This window comes from Lactuca saligna, chromosome 9, assembly GCF_052625555.1.
Source record: "Lactuca saligna cultivar CGN05327 chromosome 9, ASM5262555v1, whole genome shotgun sequence".
NCBI classification, from domain to species: domain Eukaryota; kingdom Viridiplantae; phylum Streptophyta; class Magnoliopsida; order Asterales; family Asteraceae; genus Lactuca; species Lactuca saligna.
Window position 1 is genome coordinate 75541564 of NC_136425.1, and position 17802 is coordinate 75559365.

The window sequence follows — 17802 nt, forward strand, 5'->3', positions numbered from 1 at the left end:
ATAAGAGTTGGCGGTTGAGTATGGGCGAGGCCCGTATCTCTCCGAGAATGGAGTGTGGGCTAGGCCCGTATCTCCCAGATAGCGAAGTGTGGGCGGGGCCCATATCTTCACGAGTGTGGGCGGGGCCCGTATCTCTCAGAAAGTGAGGTGTGAGCGGGGCCCGTATCTTCACGAGTGTTGGCGGGGCCCGTATCTCCTAATTGCATGTTATTTGTTAAATGCTTGTATGGTATGGGGTATTATGGGGGAGCTCACTAAGCTTTGTGCTTACGGTTTCAGTTTTGGTTTCAGGTACCTCCTCAGCTAGGGGAAAGGAGCCGGCGCGGTAGCAGCATGTCACACACACACACACACACACTCTCTTCGGTCTCCGCATTTACGAGCTTTACTGGGATTGATACTCTGATATTCTGATTAGTTGTATGTTTTGGTTTTCAGACATGGTTCAGTTTATATTATGGATGAACGAATGATGTTTTAATTATTAATATTTTCTAAAGTAACGTCTTTAAACAAAAAAAAAATTTTGATGTGAAAATTGGGTCGTTACATTTTAATATTATCAATTAGTAATATAAGACTAATTAAGTGCATATATGTGTGATTATATGTTCATTAGGATCGTAGTGTGTGTGTATAAGTCCTCACTTGACACCTAACAATCCTACACCGTCCAGTCCATCTAAACTACCATCTACAGGTGAGTTCATACCCCTAATCAATGTTTTAAATTATTTTAAATGCTTTAATGGGGGGTGGGAATACAACTAGAAAACAGCATGTTATTAAATCATCTATATGTATTTTATAACTGTGTTTTCGTTCAAAAGATTTCACATAGTACAAAATGTGATGCATGAAATGGTTTTCTATCTTTAAAAATACTTTGTTATCAAATGTATTACTTTTGAAATGTTTATCAAAATGACATCAAGTCACCCTATTGTTTGTTCAAAAACCCTTTGGATATCTTACAAAACCATTTTACATTCTTGAACTAAACTATGCATGTACACTTATATTGTATATATGTACTGATGTTATAGTTTACACCTTTCATTTAGATTCCCATACCCTTGGGTAGTAAGAGTGTATAAACCTACTTGATCAACCAATTACATTTCAGTAAATTATCATAGGGATAACTTGAAGTTATCAAACATTATTCCTATTACAAGGAATCACACAAGAGTCAGTTCATTCATGAGTCTATACCAGTACATTACCTGATACATGAGTACATATACATATGCTTACCTGATACCTGAATATGTTTACATATACTTACCTGATACATGAACACACATACATGAATACCATACATGAACACTGTTACATAGATGCATTATCCTGTATTCACTTACCTACATACTTGTACTTAGAACTACGAGGATGATTTCTTAGTACTTTGTGTGTAAATTATCTTTCCTATCTCGGTTCAATGGTATATCTCGGCAGGACTTACCATTCCGAACCCCACTGATTAGCACCAGTGGTCGATGACCATCTATGGAGATCTAAGGTTACTATTTATATTAGGAAGATCGATATCTGCGGCTAACCCCTCCACCCACCTACTGCTAGTACAGAGGACAAGTGGACAATCTTCGATTGTTCATAAGGTTATACTTTTCGCTTATTGCGATGTTGTGTTACTCCTAGTACCCAGCGATGACACTTACATTATTACTTTTCTGGACAATCTTTGGATGTTCATTAGGTTGCATTTTTCGCTTAATGCGATGTTGTGTTAGTCCTAGTACCCAGTGACAACACTTACACTATTACATTTTCCTGTTTACTTTATTTTGTGAGGCTATCACATAAACGATGAGTTAGACTAAGTACTTTAGTACTAGTCACTAGAAGGAAAAACTATCATTTTACTTACAAAACATTCGTGTCTTGGTAGAAGACTACATCTCACACTGATGGAAAATAAGGGATTTTCTAGGGCTTTTCATACTTATATCAACATTTTCATATAAAAGATTTATATGACTTTTAAAACAGCTTTTCAAAGCAAGTCAATGACACTTAGATACTTATGAATTCACCAACTTTAAAGCTGATACTCTCTTTTAAAATAACTTGTATTCTCAGGTCATCAGTAGACAGGTACGGTGGCTAGGTTTTGAGAAGACAGAGAAGACATGTCTCGTCTTTTATTTTGCTTATATTTTGGTGTCTTATTACAATGAAAGAACACATATGTATTAAAACTTTACTTATAATGCAATGGATGATGTTGTTGCTGGTTTACTATTTTACACTGTTGTGATACTGTACATGACGTCCTCCACCACCGAACGTTTCCGCCGTTCGTGGTTTTGGGGTGTGACAGATTGGTATCAGAGCATTGTTTCTAGTGAATGTAGTATATCAACCCATAAAAGATATACTAACTATAAATACACGGGGATTAAAACACTCTGTCTAAGAGTCATGCTTTTAAATAATAAAATATTTAAGTAAGTATACGTGCATGTATTCATACTAAAACCAGTGTCACAATGACAAGAACAAAAGTATTACGATTGTTGAATATCACAAGTAAGTCTGGGGATATATGGTCAGTCTTGGGAATGGAATAGCTTGATCAACTATGCTGGTTCGATAAGTGATTAGCATATGCCCAAGAATGGTTGTGATGGGGCAACAAGTCTAAGAGCTTACCAACACAACCATCAAGAAATACCATAGAGGTATTTGGTGTTACTGTAATTATCTTAGTTAGTTCGTCTATTTTAGCTATTTCTTATATCCCTTTTCTCGCATAGATTAAAATAGCTGGATTTCACCACGGCAATCCGTACTTCCCGAACCAAGGCAATGTTGGTTGGCTAGAGGCAGAACCAGAAGATGATCACCCAATCCCTTTAGATGATCACCGTGCTGAGGGTTTTACTGATAGTTCTGACTCGGAGCCAGAAGTCAATAACCTACCCCCAAATGCTCAAAACCTAAACCTGAACCCCTGTCCCGCATTTCAAGGACCCAAACCTGAACCCCCGTCGCGGCGTTCCTTCTTCAAAAGCTATTTAGTACCTGTAATTACTGAGTATCTGGGACATACAAGTAGTTTTGAACGAGTAGATCAACATTTAAGCTGGTGAGTGTCATAAGCATTTAATGATAGTATTTGTATGACAATGAAATGGTTCATTTTTGTTTGTTAATGTTTAGAAAATCCCATATTTCCTACTAGTATAAGCGTAGCCTTAAATCAAGACCAATATATGTTAAAAAGTTGATGTTTTCCCATCCATGAGTAGTGGTTAGAAGTTCCAAACTTATATCACAATTGGGTTTTTCATGCATAAAGTAAATGAATCTATGTACGTATAAAACCTCCATTACATCTGTAAAACCTCGTAAATCAATGTGTTCTTAATACTCTATGTGAGTTTTATAACCATGCTATTGACAAGGAATGGCTATACACAACGTTCTTCAGGCGTTGGAATGTTCTGATGTTTGTCACCCCAAATGGTGTACTGTACTAATAGTCAAGGTGCGGGGTTGTCAATCCTGTATAGATCTATACACAACCACCATGCTCCCCCTCCAAGGGATTCTGGTATATAATACAGGACTTGAAACATGTACTCGAACGTATATAAAGTTTAATGTCTCACAAAACTTAGTATAAAACAGATTTACGTGTAAAAATGTTCGTTTGTTCTTGTACATGATAGTAACTTCTTGAAATAGTATTTCCAGTACGTAAAAGTTCGTAGTATTCTCGTAAAACTATACCTATTATAGTTTCTTAAAAGTGTGTTTCGTTTTTATAAAATCCCTAGTGAAAATGCTCACTTGTTATGAAAAGTATAATCCTTGTAGTGCCACAACCGACACACATAAATATAGTGTAAGCAGAGTGTTGGATTTACATAAATAAATAAATCATTTCTTATTTCAAAAGATAAGATGATATCGTGGTATAATTTGCATATGAAAGTTTCCCTATAATAGTTATACATCACATATGATTTCGTTGATAAAAAGCGTATAATGAAACTTTATATAACACACAATAATAATCGAGTGTTTTACTTGTATCCCCCCCCCCCCCACCCTTAAAAGCATATAAAAGTATTTATAAAACATTTAAAAGTGTGAATTATAGGGGTATGAACTCACTCGAAAGATCGGAGAAAGTGAGATGAAAATCGAGCAGAACTTCGGCTTGTGAAAGTCGATTTTCTCGGAATTCTCGGGAATCTCGGGAGTATAGAATCCTTCCTTCAGAACATGAGTGTGAAAACCAGGGCTTCGGGAGGGCTTCAGGAGCTTAACCGCAGAGTTTCAGCACGAGAGATGGAAGAATGGAGCACCTAAACCCGGCACCCCAAGAGTTCTATTTATAGGGGGATTTTTGAGTGCCACGTTGTGGAAAAGGGTGTGCCACATCGTGGGGAGCAATTCTATCCTCTTCCATTGATTGGACACCCTCAGTCACTTGTCGGGACTCGGCAAAACTGTGCCACGTCGTGGCAACCCTGACAGCCTCGTATTTTGGACCACGAACTTGTAAAATCCATAACAATCACGTACACGCTTCGTTTTCGACATTCTTTATATGCACACGTATTTGAAAACATGATCTACAACTCTCGTTTAGACTTCATCGGCTAATTTTGAATTTATTTTTAATTACTTATTTTTAATGGGCCGGGACACGAATAATCAGTTAAAAATCTATAACTTCTTCATTTAATGTCCGTTTTCATCAGACTTTTCGCCGTTGCAATACTAATGTTGAGACCTTCGATTCTCATTTAGGTTCTTTTGGTCAAATGTCTCTCGAGCTCTATTTCGAGTTTTTAGTTGTCTACTGCTATACCCGAATCTTGGAAAAATCATAACTTCCTAATACGAAGTCAGATTTGGACGTTATTTTTATGTATGCTCACGGTTTAATGTTATCTAAAACTTTCATTTAGATAATTAAGGCTAAAAACTATTGTATTGAAACTTCGCATTTTTCGTTTAATCGGTGTTGCCGGTTTTGTTGGAAATCTTAGAATGGTCATAACTTCTTCGTTATAACTCGGATTTTAGTGTTCTTAGTATTTCTATAAACCTTGACTCATTATCTAGCGTAATAAACATTCCATTAGAGACTTTTGCACATTTTATTTTTGAAGTTAATTTCATTATTTCAAAAGTAGCTACAATACTTAACTTTCTAGGTCATTACACAGAGTCGAAATATCGGGTTGTCACATCATCCCCCATTAGAGGGAATTTCGTACCGAAATTTAATGTAAGAAATATACTTGTGAATCAGAGAAAAAGATGTGGGTACTTTTGTTTCATCTGATCTGCGCGTTCCCATGTGAATTCAGGTCCTCGCTTGGCGTTCCAACGGACTTTCACGATGGGTATGCGACTTTTTTTCGTTTGTTTGACCTCTCAGTTCATGATTTCTATCGGTTCTTCCACGAAGTTGAGGCTCTCGTTGATTTCGATCTCGTCGAGTGGGATTACAAGAGTCTCATTGTACAGACACTTTTTCAAGTTCGATACGTGGAAGGTTGAGTGTATGTTACTAAGTTCACGTGGTAGATTAAGTTTGTAAGCTACAGGGCCGATTCTGGCGAGAATCTCGAAAGGCCCTATGTATCTTGGATTTAGCTTTCCACGCTTTCCAAAGTGTATTACGCCTTTCCACGGCGAGACTTTCAATAGAACGCGGTCTCCTACTTGGAATTCCAAAGGTTTCCTTCGTTGGTCAGCGTAGCTTTTCTGTCGGTCTCTAGATGTTTTCAACCGTTCACGAATCTAAATGATCTTCTCTGTCGGTTCTCGTATGATTTTCGGACCGGTGAGAGTGTTTTCAGTATGTCGTCCTTTAGTTAACTGTGTGTCGCCAACTTCAGTCCAGCACAGAGGGGACCTGCACTTACGGCCATAGAGGGCTTCAAATGGAGCAGCTTTTATGCTCGTATGATAACTATTGTTGTATGAAAATTCGACAAGGGGTAAATGGATATCCCATGCCTTTCAAAAGTCAATCACACAAGCTCTCAGCATATCTTCCAAAGTTTGTATCGTTCTCTCACTTTGCCCGTCTGTTGGTGGATGGTAGGTTGTACTCATGTCTAGTCTAGTCCCCAAGGAACTTTGTAGCGACTACCAGAACCTTGATGTAAATCTACTATCTCTATCAGAGATAATGGACATCAGAACACCATACAATCGCACTATTTCCCTTATGTAAGTTCTTGTAAGCCTTTCCATCTTGTCAGTCTCCTTGATTGGTAGATAATGCGTGGATTTGGTCAATCTGTCGACGATGACCCATATGGTATCAAGTCCACCCGTTGTCTTGGGCAACTTGGTTATGAAATCCATAGTAATATGTTCCCATCTCCATTCCGGTATCTCTGGCTGTTATAGTAATCCTGAAGGTTTCTGGTACTCGACCTTAACCTTAGCGCAAGTAAGACATTTACTTACGAAGGTAGCAATCTCTGCTTTCATGTTAGGCCACCAATACATTTTCTTAAGATCCAGATACATTTTATCTGAACATGGGTGAACGGAATACCTCGTGTTATGTGCTTCGGTCATGACCACATCTCTAAAACCACCATGTCTCGGTGTCCAGATACGGTCCATGAGATAATAGGCTCCACCACCCTTGATTTCTAGATTCTTTTCCATTCCTCTCACGGATTCACCCGTCACATGCTCGGGTTGTAAAGCTTCTAGTTGAGTGTCTGTAATTTGTGTGGATAAGTGGGAATGGATAGTCATATTCAGAGATTTGACTCTCCGACCATTGTATTCTTTTCGATTGAAGGCGTCAGCTATTACATTGGCCTTGACAGGATGATAACGGATTTCGCATTCGTAAACATTGAGTAACTCGACCCATCATCGTTGTCGCATGTTGAGCTCTTTTTGATCGAAAATGTGTTAAAGACTCTTGTGGTCGGTGTAAATACTACTCTTCGTTCCGTACAGGTAGTGTCTCCAGATCTTTAAAGTAAATACTACTGCTCCTAACTCAAGATCGTGTGTTGTACAGTTTACTTCATGTATCTTAAGCTGACGGGAGGCATAGGCAATAACCTTCCCTCGTTGCATAAGAACACAACCAAGTCCTTGATTTGATGCATCGCAATACACTACAAAATCTTCTATCCCTTCAGTGAGGGATAGTATCGGTGCGGTGCACAAGGCCTGTTTCAGTGTTTGGAACGCCTTCTCTTGTTTTGCTTCCCAGTCAAAGACCACGCCTTTCTGGGTTAATCTAGTAAGAGGTTTCGCAATGCTAGAGAAGTTCCTTATGAATCTGTGATAGCAGCCGGTTAGACCTAGAAGTTAACAAATATCTGTAGGTGTCTTTGGTGCCGACCAGTTCTTAATGGCCTTAATTTTAGAGGGGTCCACATGTATCCCTTTTTCACTAACAACGTGGCCCAAAAATTCGACTCTTCGAATCCAAAATTTGCATTTAGAGAACTTCGCATAGAGCTTCTCTGGTCGTAGTGTTTCTAAGACTCTTCGTAGGTGTTGACTATGTTCTTCCTTACTTCGGGAGTAGATAAGTATATCATCGATGAATACGATGAAGAACTGATCCAAGTAAGGATGGCACACTCTATTCATTAGGTCCATGAATACTGCTGGTGTGTTGGTTAATCCGAATGGCATCACTACAAATTCATAGTGTCCATAACGGGTTCGGAAGGCTGTCTTGGGAACGTCTTCCTCCAACACTCGTAATTGGTGATATCCAGATCGTAGATCTATCTTCGAGAAGTAGTTGGCTCCTTGAAGTTGATCAAATAGGTCGTCAATGTGGGGCAGAGGGTAACGATTTTTGACAGTGAGTTTGTTCATCTCTCGGTAGTCGATGCACATCCGGAACGATCCATCTTTATTCTTTACAAACAAGACCGGTGCTCCCCAAGGTGAGAAACTTGGTCTAATGAATCATTTTTGGTGGAGTTCGTTAAGCTGAATGGAAAGTTCTTGCATCTCTGCTGGTGCCAGACGATAAGGCGATTTTGCTACAGGGGTAGCCCCTGGAACTAAATTGATTCTGAACTCGACTTGGCGTTGTGGTGGTAATCTCGGTAGTTCTTCTGGAAAGATATCGGGGAAGTCACGTACTTCTGGAATCCTGTTAATATCTTTTACTTCCCGACTCGTATCAATGATGTGTGCAAGAAATGCCTGATAATCCTTTCGCAAACACTTTCGAGCTTGGATGCACGAAATGATGCGAAGGTTTGTATTTGATTTGTCTCCGTAAATCACTAGTGTTTCATTGTTAGGGAGATTTAGACGAATGGCTTTTTTCATAGCACATGATGTCGGCGCGAAGAGGACTTAACCAATCCATGCCAACTATGACGTCGAAACTTTTGATTTGGACTGGCATGAGGTTGATTGGGAAAGAGTGACCGTCTAAAGTTAATGTACAACCCATGTATATGCAGTTAGTGTTTTCCGTTTTTCCATTTGCCATTTCTACAGTGAATGATTCTTCTAACATGCTAGGTTTATGTTTAAGTAGGTGAATAAAGTTTTGGCTCACGAAGCTTCTCTCTGCTCCACTATCGAATAGTATGCATGCATATGAATTATCGAGAAGAAACGTACCGGCAACTACTGTAGGATCAACTACAGCTTACTCATGACAAATAGTTAAAACTCGTCCCACTCCGCCGGTATTCGCTGCCTTTGGGCAGTTTCTTTTGTAGTGGACCACCTCGCCACAATCGTAGCATGCTTAGCCTACACCAGTATTGGGAACTTGAGTGATCGGCTTTACGGGGGCCTTGCAGAAACGGACAGTGTGTCCTTTTCTGTTGCATTTGGAGCACTGCATTTCCTAACAAGGTCCGTGGTGGTGGTAATTATATGTGGTGCACTTTGGGAGGTTGCCCACATAAGGCTTTAATGGGTAGAGGTTTGTAGGAGCGGTAGTAGGTACAGTAGTAGCATTTACTGTAACCAGTTTTTGTTTCTTCGAGGATTCTTGGGAAGACCCACCCTTCCCCTAATTCCACCTTATCTTCTTGTTGTTGTTGTTATTGTTGTTTCCCTTTTGTGGTTCCGGTGCAGAAATTCTTGAGTTTTGATCATTTCCGTGGTCGATAAGAGATTGTGCCAGCTCTTTGGCACTTTCAAAAGCGTCAGGTTTTGAAGCTAACACACTTGACTGAATTTGGGGCGATAGTCCCCAAATGTACCGCTCTATTTTCTTGCTCTCGGGAGGAATCATATCTGGGTAAAGGATTTCCATATCGTAGAATCTGTTGGTATAATTTGCTATGTCGGTACCAATCATTTTAAGAGTCCAGAGTTCGTTCTCGAGTTTTTGAATCTCTCCTCGTGGACAGTATTCCCTCATCAGCATGATTTTTAAGCTCTCCCAGCTTATTGAATTCGCCACTATCCGAGTAAGTACCTTAACGTGGCCATTCCACCAAGTTAAAGCTCAATCAGTAAGTGTGTAAGTTGCAAACTTGACTTTGCTGTGTTCGGGGCAGGAGCAAATTTCAAAGATTGAGTCTTTCCTTTCAATCCACTGCCTTAAAATCATTACACCACCCGTTCCATTAAACATTCGGGGTTTAGCATTTGTAAAGTCTTTATAAGTGCACACCCGGTGTTGCCCATGACTATTGCCATGGTTTGAAGGATGTATCCCAACTCCTGAACCAGTAGTAACAGGGGTATTGATCTGTGACATGGCAGCTGCCACAGTTGCGGTGACTGATGCCTGGAACATGACAGCATCAAATTGTGGAGGTGGAGGTGGTGGTGGTATCGGTGTTTCCCCACCGTTGTTTCGTCTCGGATTTCTACGTGGAGGCATTCTTCAACTAAAGATTGAAAAGACAAGGGTAAGAAGTCCATAGTATAGAAAATGTATGTGTCTCATGAACTAAATCGCTATAGTTTAACAACAAATGATAGTATGAGTCTAAAAGATAGATGAACAAAGGTTATTTGTAAATCCAAATATATGAACAAGCGTATGGTTTTCCCATAATATTTTAAATATTGAACGAGATACTCAACGTAGTAATAATAGCGTGCGAATTATATTAATATAATAGATGATAAAACGATCACGAAAATTTGACCCTTAAAAGGGTCTCCGATTACAAGAATTTTAAGAAAGTAAAACTTTTAGCCGAGGTCCTAACTTATAACAAAATTTGAGGTTCTCGCAAGTACTACTTGCGACGTGTGTTGCGCTTGGAGCTTGACTTCGCATCCGATTGCTTTGATTCCATAAGGCACCTATCGAAGGCGGCTTGTTCTTCCCTTAACTCTGTGAGGGTTGCATTCATTTGTGTTTGAAATGCATCGGCGCGGAGGTGGGTATCATTCTGTAACATATCCAGACGGCGGATGTCGGCCGTGTGAACTTGTACTTCCACATTGACTTCGCGGATTCGATTTTCTTGTACTCCCGATTGATAGGACTGGTTGGCCAGTTTACCTACCATGACCGGAAGTGCTCTGTCGGCTGAACCTCCATCCCTGATGTCGTAGACGTTTCGACACATATCGTAGGGAGAGCGTATCCCTTGTTGGATGCTCCAATGGTGGAGGTGACTTCCCCAAACGGGAGTCGGTCCCTGGAAGTTCCTCCTAATGGCTGGAGGGTCGACTACTTCAGCATCCGAGTCTGTACTAGAGTTTTCCCCTTCTTCCAACTCGATAGGTTCTTCATCCTCTTCCGGATCCTCCTCTACCCATCCTCCATTACCCTGGTTCGGGTAGTAGGGGTCTCCTTGTGGGTGAAATCCAGCCATTTGACTATACGAGAATAGGGTTATAAGATTTGAACAAAACTTGAAAACATGTAACACTAATTAATCTATTGTATGCACCAAATACTCCTATAGTATTTAAATTGTACGTTTGATACTAGTGTCTATTTTGGTAAGTTTTGACTTGTTGCTCACTACGATCATTCCTCGACATACGTTAGTCCAATATCGGATAAATATAGTTGATCAGGCTATATTCGTCCCAAATTTGATTACATATCTCGAGAACTAATCGTAGTGTCCAACTTGTCTTAATACTTTTTGTATAGTTCTCATCATGAAAATATGTCGTTGTATGCATGTATTTTGTATTTTCATGACCTAAAATAATCTATTTAAATGAAATAAGGATTTTAGGTGTGAAAATCTTTTGTCACAGACTTTGAGTCCCTAAGCATTTATAGTTTGTATATCTTATGAGGTTCGATATACTTAGTTCACTATAAACATTGCTCTGATACCAATCTATCACACCCCGAAACCGGAACGGCGGAAACGTTCGGGGGCGGATGACTTCATGTGGTAACGTAACAAATGAACACATAGTAAAAAAGGAAATACAACCATCATATATATATAATTGAAAGTTTACATTGTTTAAAAGAGTACATGTTCAAAACCAATTACAATATGATGCCAAAATATGAATTTAAACTAGTGTCGCAGCGTTCCTTCTTCAAAAGCTGTTTAGTACCTGTAATTACTGAGTCCCTGGGACATACAAGTAGTTTTGAAAGAGTAGATCAACATTTAAGCTGGTGAGTGTCATAAGCATTTAATGATAGTATTTGTATGAAAATGAAATGGTTCGTTTTTGTTTGTTAATATCTAGAAAATCCTATATTTCCTACTGGTATAAGCGTAGCCTTAAATCAAGACCAATATATGTTAAAAAGTTGATGTTTTCCCATCCATGAGTAGTGGTTAGAAGTTCCAAAATTATATCACAATTGGGTTTTTCATGAATAAAGTAAATGAATCTATATACGTATAAAACCTCTAATCTGTAAAACCTCGTAAATCAATGTGTTCTTAATACTCTATGTGAGTTTTATACCCATGCTAATGACAAGGAATGCCTATACACAACGTTCTTCAGGCGTTGGAATGTTCTGACGTTTGTCACCCCAAATGGTGTACTGTAGCTAACAGTCAGAGTGCGGGGTTGTCAATCCCGTATAGATCTATACACAAACACCATGTTCCCCCTCCAAGGGATTCTGGTATATAATACAGGACTTGAAATGTATACTTGAACATACGTGAAGTTTAATGTCTCACAAAACATAGTATAAAACAAATTTACGTGTAAAAATGTTTGTTTGTTCTTGTACATGATAGTAACTTCTTGAAATAGTATTTCCAGTATGTAAAATTTCGTAGTATTCTCGTAAAACTATACCTATTATAGTTTCTTAAAAGTGTGTTTCGTTTGTATAAAATCCCTAGTGAAAACGCTCACTTGTTATGAAAAGTATAATCCTTGTAGTGCCAAAACTGACACACATAAATATAGTATAAGCAGAGTGTCTGATTTACATAAATACATAAATCATTTCTAATCTCAAAAGATAAGATGTTATCGTGGTATAATTTGCATATGAAAGTTTCCCTATAATAGTTATAAATCACATATGATTCCGTTGATAAAAAGCGTATAATGAAACTTTATATACCACACAATAATAATCGAGTGTTTTACTTGTATCCCCCCCCCCCTTAAAAGCATATAAAAGTATTTATAAAACATTTAAAAGTGTGAATTATAGGGGTATGAACTCACTTGAAAGATTGGAGAAAGCGAGATGAAAATCGAGCAGAACTGCGGCTTGTGAAAGTCGATTTTCTTGGGATTCTCGTGAATCTCGGGAGTCTCGGGAGCGTAGAATCTTTCCTTCGGAACTTAAGTGTGAAAACCGGGGCTTCGGGAGGGCTTCGGGAGCTTCACCGCAGAGTTTCAGCACGAGAGATGGAAGAATGGAGTACCTAAACCCGGCACCCCAAGTTCTATTTATAGGGGGATTTTTGAGTGCCACATCGTGGCAAAGGGTGTGCCACATCGTGGAGAGAAATTCTATCCTCTTCCATTGATTGGACGCCCTCAGTCACTTGCCAGGTCGCGGCAAAACTGTGCCACGTCGTGGCAACCCTGACAACCTCGTATTTTGGACCCCGAACTTGTAAAATCCACAACTTTCATGTACGAGCTCCGTTATCAACGTTCTTTATATGTACGCGTAGCTGAAAATATGATCTGCACCTCTCGTTTAGACTTCATTGGCTAATTTTGAATTTATTTTTAACGGGCTGGGATACGAAAAATCCGTTAAAAATCTATAACTTCTTCATCTGATGTCCGTTTTCGTCAGACTTTTCGCCGTTGCACTACTAATGTTGAGACCTTCGATTCTCGTTTAGGTTGTTTTGGTCAAAAGTCTCTCGAGCTCTATTTCGAGTTTTTAGTTCTCTACTGCTATACCCGAATCTTGGAAAAATCATAACTTCCTCATACGAAGTCAGATTTGGACGTTCTTTTTATGTACGCTCACGGTTTAACATTATCTACAACTTTCATTTAGATACATAAGGATAAAAACTATTGTATTGAAACTTCGCGTTTTTCGTTTAATCGGTGTTGCCAGTTTTGTCGGAAATCTTAGAATGGTCATAACTTCTTCGTTATGACTCGGATTTTAGTATTCTTAGTATTTCTATAAACCTTGACTCATTATCTAGCATAATAGACATTTCTATAGAGACTTTTACACATTTTATTTTCAAAGTTAATTTCATTACTTCAAAAGTAGCTACAATACTTAACTTTTTAGGTCATTACATAGAGTCGAAATATCGGGTTGTCACACTACGGAGCTAGAACTCACACTTAGAGAGTTTTGCTTATAGCTTTTCGGTTCGTAGGGTTTCCAGGATTTGCTAGAAATTTTAGCCATGCTCCTCTTCGCTTCGAGAATAGACTAGATATCGTCAATGAAAACGATGACAAAGTTGCGAGGAATGGTCGGAAGATTCGATCCATTAGGTCCATGAATGCGGCTGGGGCATTCGTTAGACCGAAGGGCATTACTACAAATTCATAATGTCCATAACAAGTTCGGAAAGTGATTTTGGGGATATCCTCTTCCCGGACTTTGATTTGGTGGTATCCGGATCGCATGTCCATCTTAGAGAAGTAGTCTGCGCCTTGGAGTTTGTCAAATAGATCTTCGATTCGCGGAAGTGGATAGCGATATTTGATAGTGAGCTTATTTAGTTCCGTGTAGTCAATACACATCCTAAAGGAACCGTCTTTCTTCTTAACAAAGAGAAACGGAGCTCCCCAAGGTGAGAAGTTGGGTCGGATAAATCCTTTGTTCAAAAGCTCACTAAGTTGGATGGACAACTCTTGCATCTCCGCAGGAGCCAATCTATAGGGCGATTTGGCGATGGGTGTAGCTCCTGCCACCAGAGCGATTCGGAACTTGACTTGTCTTTCTGGGGGTATCCCCGGAAGATCTTCAGGAAAAACAACTGGGAAATCGCAAGCCACTGGGATGTCTTGAATATTAACCTCTTCCTTGGACTTATCCACTATATGAGCTAGAAACGTCAATTTTTTCTTTCGTAGATACTTCTGTGCCTTAATGCATGAGATAAGATGAAGGTTCGTGCTAGGTATGTCTCTGTATATAATTAGGGTTTCACGATTTGGGAGGTGAAGGCGAACGGCCTTCTCGTGGCACATAATTTCAGCATGGTGGGGGCTTAACCAGTCCATGCTGATAATCACATCAAAACTCCTAATGGATACAGGCATTAAGTTTATTTGGAAGACTTTATGGTTCAAGGTCAGGGTACATCCAATGTAGATTTCCCCAGTGGATTCTGTTTTCCCATTTTCCATTTCCATCGTAAAGGTTTCATTAAGCTTATGTGTTGTTCTTTTAACAATTGTTTAAATCTATTACTCACAAAGCTTCGTTCTACTCCAGTATCAAATAGGATGCATGCATAAGTGTGGTTTAGGAGAAACGTATCGGTGACAACAGTGAGATCCTGAACCGCTTCTCCCTGACCCATGGTCAGCACTCTTCCTGTTCCTCTATTCCAAGGGTTTTCGTTGTTGGGGTAGTTTCAATGGTAATGCCCAGTCTTTCCACACCCATAGCAGGTGTGGCTTGGTCCAGCGTTGTTGTTGTTGTTGTTGTTGTTGTTGTTGTTGCTGTTGTTGTTGTTGTTGCTCAGCAGCGGGTATTGTTGGGGATAAGTCCTATAATATCTTGCCATGTGACCTTTTATATTGCAACTGGTACAGTGCATCTCTATACATATTCCATGATTATGGAAACTGTGTTTGTTTCATTTTGGAAGACTTCCAACATATGTTCTCCCTAGTGTTGGTGTAGTAGTTGTCATGGCAGCATTGGCAGTAATAACATGTTGTTTCTTCGAGGATCCTTGAGTTGGCCGTCCTTTTCTCTTATTCCCTGACGCTCGCTTACTACTCTTAAGATTGGGGTTTAGAGTGCCTTTATATGCGATCACTCATTGGTTTACGTGGTCGTTACTTCAACTGGTGTTGTTGACACTATTTCCTCCTCTGTTGGTGTTTTTTGCGTTGAGTTGTGCCATAGCAGCAGTTACAGCATGGCAGCGGTGATAGCAACTTGGAATGTAGTAAAGTCCATTTGCAAGAGTGGTGCTTCACGGGTGTGCTCATTATTTCTATGGAATGGCATCTTCTACTGCATGATGATAAGCAGGACCGTAAGTAACGACGGCCATTTCCGGTGGTTCTCTGTAATTTTCACGTTTTGTCGTATGGTTCACAATGTTTCGATCTATATCCTTATGGTGTGTTTATGTTTGTTTGTGAACATAAGCAAAACCTCATATTAAAACATATAGCATTTCTGCTAGAAATAGCCATTTTTAATATAGGAAAATTTGCCTAAATGACAAACATTTCATAAGAAAATGTACGATCCGACAATATTACGACATAATATCCATAGAAACAAAATAGTAGTAGGAGGTACAGCTGGTTCTACATACTGTAGAACCTATAATAGCAAGTAGTAGAGCAAGTCACCTAGGTAGAGATGACGACGACACTCAATCGTCAAGTTCACGTACCACAATCTCATCAAGTTCATCCGCCTCTTGGGTGATTACCTCTACCCTTTGCTCGGCTCGTACAGCCCTTGCCTCGGTCGTAATAAGTTCAAGCTTGAGGCTAATCATTGCCTCCTTGAGAGGGCGTAGATAGTCTGTATCAACCCTTTGAACCGTGCGGGGATCTGACGGGGCTTTCGACAGGTTGGGTTCACTACGTGCCTCCTCTACGCCCTTCTCTTCGTCTAACTCCTGGTAAGACTCGTCATATTCAAAATCAATTAACACATATCCGTCCTATTCTACTTTAGGACCAACGTCATGTGCTCCCCCCTGATCTCCCTCAGGCTCATCCTCAATCATCCCGTGGGCCACTAAGCTGATGAAACTGAATGCCCTGGTGCTCCCCTTCCATGGTGACTGAGAGGAGGTATATGAATAAACTATTATTACTCTTAAGATGTTTTAATTATTGTATAAATTGAGTTGATGCCCTCTTCTTGGTAACAAAGGGGTATGTTTTTAGGTTTACCGACCATCGCAATTTCCCCAGGGCATGTGATAGTTGTACTTCGGAGGAAATGTAGTTGATTAGGCTACATTCACCCCTTAATACAACTATAGACAGTCCCGACTTAACCAAGATGCCAACATCATCTTATTTGATTTGGTATTAGGGTATTTTTCCTATATCATACAAGTAGAGGTGTTTTATCATTGTGTTTTATTTGTTTTGTTCAGAGTTGTTTTAGTCCCACTTTGGTTTATAGTTGCATATCAATGTGTGGTTATATATGCTAGTTCACTATAAACAGAGCTTTGATACCAACCTGTCACACCCCTGAACCAGACGGCAGAAACATCCGAGTGTCGCGTGACTCAAATTGAATATCATCACAATGAATATACATGAATCATACATAAACATCACCATACATCAATACATTACAACTGACATTGTTCACATCAAGTACATTGTTTAAACATTACATATCCATAGCATAAATTTTTTGATAGTTTTCAAAAGCATAACATCCTAACATACTTGGTATTACTCCTCAGCTTACCTGTTACCTGAGAATACAAGTTATTTTGAAAAATGTCAACATATGGAATGTTCGTGAGTTTATAAGCATGGTTGTTATGAAAATGTTTTGTGAAGTTTATAAAACCCAGAAAATCTGATATTTTCTGAAAAAGAAAAATGTTTATACCAAAGTGTGAAGATCCATAGGTTTATGCATAAATGATTTCAAAGCGTGTATAAATGAGAAGTTTTGCATTATAGTTATTGAAAAGTACAAGTGAATGATGTTGATTTCCTCGAAAAAACCGATATTTTCTTATCATAAAATATAATTGTTTCAAATTTTTATACCGTCACAACGAATGATTATGATTTTTAATTGATTATTCGGATAGTATTGGATTTATTTATGTGAGTCGTTATAACCATGCATGATAATGACTAATTTGTTTGTCTTGGCATTCTAACGAACTCCAAAGTTGATCTTAAGATTTTGTCACCCTAGACTGGCCGAGTCTAACTGTAGCGAACAGCTGAGGTGTGGGGGAGTCACCCCCATATAGATCTATACACAAACTCTCGCTCTCCCTCCAGGAGACTTTGATTATTACAGACTACAAACGACCCATAGAGGTTCTACTCGTTATTACTCACTGAATACAACATGAATTTGATTACCATTGATTAACGACCTGTATATGTTTACTGAATTGAAGGTAAGCCTAATAAACGAGGAGAAGATGATTACAAGATCCTGCTAATCCCATGTATTATTTATGGCTATTGGGTATACGAAGGACACGTTGGCCTATTTCGCATTTAATTTATTTGGACTCACTGAGGCCCAAT